The 7,694-nt window shown below is 38.8% G+C and overlaps 1 protein-coding gene across 1 annotated transcript in view; it reads right to left on the reverse strand.

Moving 5' to 3' along the window:
• Positions 1-7,694, reverse strand: part of PRDM8 (PR/SET domain 8) — an 89,994-nt gene that overhangs the window by 6,362 nt on the left and 75,938 nt on the right. The window lies entirely within an intron of this gene.

Below are 7,694 nucleotides of genomic sequence, written 5' to 3' on the forward strand. Positions count from 1 at the left end.
CTCTTAATAAGAGGAGGTTCCTCATAGTAACCAGGGGTGTAAGTGTAACTTTTTTGGTAGCTGAATGTAGTCCTAACAGTTGGTAAGGGGGAGATTTAGGTCACCAGAAGACTGACTTGATGATTATTTTATAGTTTTATCTTGGCTTCAGATGAACTCCCTTCAAGTTTTCTCAAGTGTAATCTTATGTTAATGTATTATCTCTTAGCCCCCTCTTCTCTCTAATGGAATGAGGCCATTAGATCTCTGTGTATGTACTTTGGAGGAAATGAGAAGTTAGATGTGCTAGCCTTTGGGGGCTAGGTTTGTGTTGACCCTCAGCCCTTACACATCTTCCTTATCCCATTAAAGTCAAGCTAGATGGGGGCCTCCAATGCAGGGTCGTAAAGAAGAAATTCGTCTAAATGAAGTAAGTGCTGGGAAATAAGAAGTAGTGCAGAAAGAACTCTCTTGGTGCCTCCTAGTCTTCTTCTCTTATGGTCCAGCTTCATGTCTTGCTCTTGCTATTCTTTCACAGTCATTGTCAAGGCTTCTTAAAGCTTAATTGTAATATAATGATTAGGTTGTCATCACCATTAGATCAATTCCCAGGGGTCAGTATGGCATTACTGACTATTCAGCCTTCTCTATACAGGTCCCGAATATATGTTAGGACAATCTGTGGCTAAGCCATGTTAATACGGAATAAATAGAAAATCACACTATAGTCGCAGTGTAACACATAGAAGAGGTTTGGATGAAAAGTCACTACAGAAACACAATGTACATAGCAATAGGGAAAGCACGATATCCTTCTCCTGTATAAATGATGAAGCCATTGCACATACTATTGTACAGATTAGTGAGATATTAATGTATACTATAAAAAGCAACACATAATATTTGTAGCATCATACAATAACTGGGATTAGAATTCTTCATTCTGATTCTAGTAAGGGTGAAAATCCAGCAGGGGATTCTTACCATGACCTCTGAATAGAGTTACTGAGGGGCTTGTACCCTGAAAGGAAGCATTCATGCATGGCCATATTCTTATTGCAGAATTACATAGAAATGTGGCAGTCCTATTAGCTGCCTTATTGTAAACGTTTCAGATACTGAATTCCAATGGTGATCAATAAATACTATGTAATACTTCTTATATGTGCAGAATAATTCTGTAAGGGTATATAGGGACAGCGCCTGATTTTATATTTGTCTGCAATATGGACTGTACATTGAATATGATAATGGTTTGTAATATGATGAACTAACAGTGCCTATACTGATGTAGCAGAGCCGAGCTTGTCGTTTAATCTCAGCTAAGCACATTATGACAGCAGGATTAGCTCTGCTAAATAACACATTCAACTCTGCTAGATTGGAAGAACTTCAATTAGACACAACTGTCTCCTTTGTTGCTGACTTTCACACCAGAATTCCTATATATATATATATATATATATATATATATATATATATATATATATATATATATATATATCCTTGATTATATAAAGTATCTGCAATGTATGCAACTGTCGGGATGTGTTACTAGAATTATGGGGAATTTATAGGAATATAATGAAGTAGTAATGATTACATTAGCTATGGTTATTTAGGATTCATTTGGTACCACAAGTCTCAGCAAACAGTGATAGAAGGAGGAAAAGATCCAAATGTTGGATTTGTATTTGTACTAGTTCTATACCCCTCTATGTCTTGTCATGTTTCTGCCCCCACGAAGCCCACTCGTGATGATCAGTGAATGATCGGCATCTAATTGAAGCACTGGTGGGAATAGCGTCCATAAATGATTGCAGAGTTGAAGCTCTCCTTCTAAGATGGGATCATTTTGTATTACTATGAAGATCAAAGTTTCCCCACTGTTCAGCTGACAGATGAAGGACTGAGCTGAGATCTCCTCCGAGTCCTGTAATGCACACAGCATAGGATGCCTGGATTCTGGGCATCTTCATTGTGTTGTCTTTCCTGGGCACCAGCACAGGCAAATATGGCTAATTGGCAGAGATTGTTGGTAGAGGAAGCCCATGCCATCACTGAGAAACATCCTCTGCACAAACATGTCAGCCTGTCCAACCTGTCCTCCCTAAATACTCACAAGAAGGAAGAAGGGAGAGAGGGCAGTGACCTTTGCCATGGGGCATTTAACCCCTTTACTGTCAGAGGTGAGTAAGCCTGGGCAATGGAAGGGTTAAGGCTTATAGCTTTGGGCACTGATGCTGTTATTTGTTCAAGCTTTTTATTGGCTTGTGACAATATTAAACCCTTTGTGGCAATGCTAAATGTCCCAAGGGACTTCATGTGATGATGATTATATAGGAAATATACATAAAGCAGCACCTTATTAGCAGGCAATCAGGAATGGACAAAAGCTGCTGGCCAATGATGCCAAGATTTGGTTTGAGACACTGAGAATATTCAGTTTTTCTTTTCTACAATTGTAACACTGTGAATTGAAGAACTTTCTCATGATACAGATTATTTTTTCTAAGTAAAAAATATATTATGATATTGTACAATTATTATTATTATTATTATTGTACAATTGCATCTTGCACCCTATTATTCTTAATAATGGAAAGCTTGGTAACAGTAATTGTTACGTCTATGAGCAGCTTTACATGGTGCAAGATACATATTCAGCAGGTTAAAGCAAGAATTTTTGCAAGAAATAACACCCAAGAAGAAAGAGGGTGAAAGTGGTTAATAAGGAAGGAGAAGCTATGCTGGTAATTTCTAAGTAAATGAATACTAATGTTATAACAGATATGGACACTTGTCACAACTAAATGAGCCTGAAACGACTGATTATATATTGTGTACCTGTCCAGCATCTATACCTGAACAGAATAACATTGCATACAATACCCTATGTCCAGCTATGGAGGATGCCCGTCCAGCAACACAACTGATACAACTGGATACAAAACTGACCCCTATACTGGCAACTGGGACTTTTCTAATATGACAGAAACTATAGAGAATGGAGGGCAAGGTATATGTGGAAAAATGCCAAAGATCAATGACAGTTGTGTTCTGTATAGGGGTTTCCACTGGGCTATATTCACAGCTCATGCTGCCCTAGGCACTGAGACTGAACTCATCTGTTTAGTTGCCTGGTACTTTTCACAATACAAACTATGTTTTTAATTTGTTTTGAGAAAAGAAGCATTCGTCCATCTTCCAATAACTTTTGTTTTTTATTTAAATCTATAAAGACGTAGAAATAAATGCATGCACACAAGATACATACAAACATCTAATACAAACAAATAACTACATACAAACACACACACATACACAGACAGACACACAGACAGACACACAGACACTCACTACATACAGACAGACACACAAGCACAATCACAATGTATAGGCACAAAAAATGTCTACTCAGTCATGTACACATATGCAAACACAACACAGGCCTGCACACACATTAACTACATACATGCACATAGACTTACCATAAAAATGTACACAGGTGCATTTACTACATGTATTCATGTACATGTATATAAACCCTTATGTCATACAATGTGGGCGGAAATGCATAAGCACACTTACTAAACAGACAAACACACACTACTTACATAGTCACACATTTGCATACTCACACACATGTACACTCAATACATAAATGTACCGCTATATGTGTACACTTAGGTGCTTTGCATGCTGACAGCTATATCTGTACATTGCAGTGCTGGCAGTACATCTATAAGTACTATATACACAATGAAAATACAACCCTGAGAAAGATAAGCTACTCTACTGATGGCTCCAGCACAATGTAATCTACAATACAGCCATATTTTTGCCTTAAAAACATTGTGTGAACATAGTGAGCACACCTATAGGCTAAAAATAGTGTTGAGTGAACGTTTGATCGAGCATATTGCTCTATTAAGAATTGGGGCACTCGATTCTGGACTGAGCACCTCATAGTTGTGTTAGTGATGAAGGTGGTCATGCACAATTGTTTAGCCGTCAGTTATATTTCCCGCTTGTGATAGTAACATATTGCATTTTTTTTGGCCCTTGAAGGGATGTGTAAACAAAATCTACAAAAATTAGGACAAAAAAATGCAAAATGTTATGCAAACACTTTAGAACTCCGTCTGTATGCAGCCAATTGTCGGCATACCATCGGAGTTCTAATGTGTCAGGCAATAACATATTGCATTTTTTTCATTCTAGTTTTTGTAAATTTCGTTTACTTATCCCTTTAGGGGAGGAAATATACAAAAATTAAAACAAAAAATTGCAATAGATTACTTGAAGGTTAACTAGGCACCCTCCACTCTGCCAAGTAGGGAGCACCTGGTTAAATTCTTGAGTCTCCCATTGATTTCAATGGGGCTCAGTACTTGAGTTTAGCACTTAGGCATTGAAAAATACTCAACGAGTACGTGACCCTTTTAGTACTTGCTAAATACTAGCCAGAGATCTATAAGCCATTTTTTTCCCATTAAAAAAATCTATAATCTACATCTATATTGCAGCAATATATGCATCTGCAATATGGGATAAAAAAAATTATATATGAAAATATGGATGAAAAACAAAAAGGGCAAGCTCCTGGGCAGGTGATTTTGGCATCAACCTTCTTTGCAGTCTGTGCTATGTAATAAAGTAACAGAGTGCAGACTACTGCTTAGCCAGTCACTACTTACTCTTATTGTGTGGCTCATGTATCTGCCTCTCCACAAAAAATACACTAATTCTTGGTGTTCTATTACAACAAGTTTATGCAAAACATAGTGTGCCCAGCGGTTTCTGTGTCTCTTCTATTTATTACATGACCACTAAGAAATCCCACATACCTGCAGTTTTGAGAACCTCCAGAAACATCTATTTTTGAGAAATGCAAACAAATGTGAAACATATCAAATTAATTTAGTATTAAAAAATGAAAAAATAAATAAATAAATAAATAAATAATTTTGCTTTCTGTCGAGTATTTTTTTCTGTTGTGTATACTTACCAGGCTACTATCTCTCTAATACACATATCACATTCCCTGCCACTTCAAAACAAAAACAATTTAAAGGGGAACCCCCTCGATTTTTTTTTTTTTTTCCAAATCAAATGGTGGCAGAAAGTAGTGGGGATTTGTAGTTTACTTCTATTTAAAAATCTCAAGTCTTACAGTATTTAAGAGCTGCTGTATGTCCTGCCGCTCGTACGTGCTCTCTGCTGCTACCCAGCTGCCACCCATTTGCAGTAGCAAATATCCATAGAAAACCTCTCCTGCTCTGGACAGTTCCTGACATAGACAGAGGTTGAAGTAGAGAGCACTGTGTCAGACTGGAAAGAATAAACCACTTCCTGTAGGACATACAGCAGCTCATAAGTACTGGAAGACTGGACATTTCTCAATAGAAGTAAATTCTATTCTCTTTTAATAATTCTATATACAGTGAAACCTTGGATTACAAGTAACTTGGTATAAGAGCATTTTCAAGACAAGCTAATAAGTAAAACAATTTTAATCTGGTAAATGAGCTAGATTTAGTAAAACGACCCCTATGTCCCCATCCTGATATTGTACTGGGTAGAACGCCCTCATATTTTAACCCAGTGCTACCTAATCAACTCTGCCAGTGATCGGATGCCTTCCAGATTAGGTGCCCATCCACATCAGGGACCCTATAGAAATGCGGAGATCCTCCTGTGGAAGCGAGCAGCTCGGCCTTATCTCCTCTCCCTGCTGTTAGAGGACTGAGCGTGGGCGAGGCTGTGGCGCCCTGCTACTCAAGTGTTCAGGCAGCCTAGATCTTGAGTGTACAGGCATACCCCAAGCAATGAGTGCTTTAACTCCCAATGGCCTTGTGTTGACATCTCCTGTCACTGCCTTGCACATGTCACTGCCATCTTGCCTAATGTGTTGCTAGATAGTATATGTCTGCTTTCCTCTGACCCCTCGATAAACCCCTTCATGGATAGCTGCTCCCGGAAGACGGCACTAGTACCAGCAGGTTTGCAGCCACCTGGGGAGTTGTGCGTGGAGAGAGTTAACTAATTAACCCTTTCTTTACTGATACATTTTCTTTGATATAAGAGTGGTTTGGATTACAAACATGTTCCTCGTAATCCAAGGTTTTACTGTATGTCTATCTGTAAATGGCCACAAGAGAACAGATAACTATTATTTCACCTAGGAAAAGGAACACAAAAAGGGTGTAATAACTAAAGCCATGAGTCCATTCATTCAGTATGTCAATACCAGTAGCTAAAGTTAGATGCAGCCCTAGGGAGTCCAGGAAAACATGGATACAGACTGGCCATAGGACTCCTTAGGGCTGCATCCAACTTCTTCAGCCACTGGTACTCAAATTCTGAAATTTGAGATCCTAAATTTGCATGTCATGTATGATGTTTCTAAGAAAAAAACATCATAAATCTAGGTTAGGGGTAATAAAATAACTTTCAGTTTTCGGTCTGTTTTTTTTTTTTTTTTAATTGAACTTGGATGCAGTACCCTTTGCTGTTGCTTTGTAAGTAGTTGCTAACTGAAAATTTCTCAAATTTTTCAGCACTTTGAGTTGCTAGTGAAGATATGTATATGCACTGTAGAGGGCCCCACAGGTTGGCTAACTATTGTGTAGATACTTTACTAGATTTTACTTATGGTTAGGTGTGGCATGATTCCCAATTACAGGGTGTATGCTAAAGATAATCTTGATGTGTAAACCAGGCCGGATAGAATCCCACAAGGGGTTAAGTGGCAGCAGAAGAGACCTTGCACATCTAAATCCCTCTTCTGACTTGGTGATTATCCCTCTTGGAGCAGTAACAGATTTTACATGTGACTGCACTCTTAGGCTGGGTTCACACTATGTATATTTGAGGCTGTATTTGTGAGGCTGTATAGCAACCAAAACCAGGAGTGGATTGAAAACACAGAAAGGCTCTGTTCACATAATGTTGTAATTGAGTGGATGGCCGCCATTTAATGGCAAATATTTGCTGTTATTTTAAAACAACGGCTGTGGTATTGAAATAATGGCCGTTATTTACTGTTATATGGCGGCCATCCACTCAATTTCAACATTGTGTGAACAGATCCTTTCTGTGTTTTCAATCCACTCCTGGTTTTGGTTGCTATGAGGACCTGACATGAGGACCAAATACAGCCTCAAATATACATAGTGTGAACCCAGCCCCCGCATGAACTGGGGACAGTCCTGGGTGCCATGATCACTGTATTCTGACTCAGATCTGACTGGTGAAACTGTAGACATAGCTTTTCTGCTTGCAGTAGGCTTCTGATACAGTCAAATATTAATTATCTTCCTTGCTTCCAGTAGCTTGGTTGGATACTGATTCATAACTAGGCCTAAACCTTTTTCACAAAACTTATCAAGACAGAGTCTGAGTAGATGTTTGCCCTTACGAGCTAGAACTGACTAGCAAAGACTAGACTGACACATTTCCTACTCCTTCCCTGGTATATCCAGGACTAACTAGAATTATTCAGCCCTCTGGGGTGAAAGAGGTGGAAAAAATGGACTCCTACCTCAGAACACACCACCAGCATAAGCTGCAAGAGAAAAGGTCATGTGACCAAACCTCCACACATCCTTAAAGGGGTTATTCAGCAATACAAAAACATGGCCACAGCACCACTCTTGTCTCCAGTTTGCGTGCAGGTTTTTTAACTCAAGTGGCCATGTTTTAGTAGCGCT

This window comes from Dendropsophus ebraccatus, chromosome 7, assembly GCF_027789765.1.
Source record: "Dendropsophus ebraccatus isolate aDenEbr1 chromosome 7, aDenEbr1.pat, whole genome shotgun sequence".
NCBI lineage: Eukaryota > Metazoa > Chordata > Amphibia > Anura > Hylidae > Dendropsophus > Dendropsophus ebraccatus.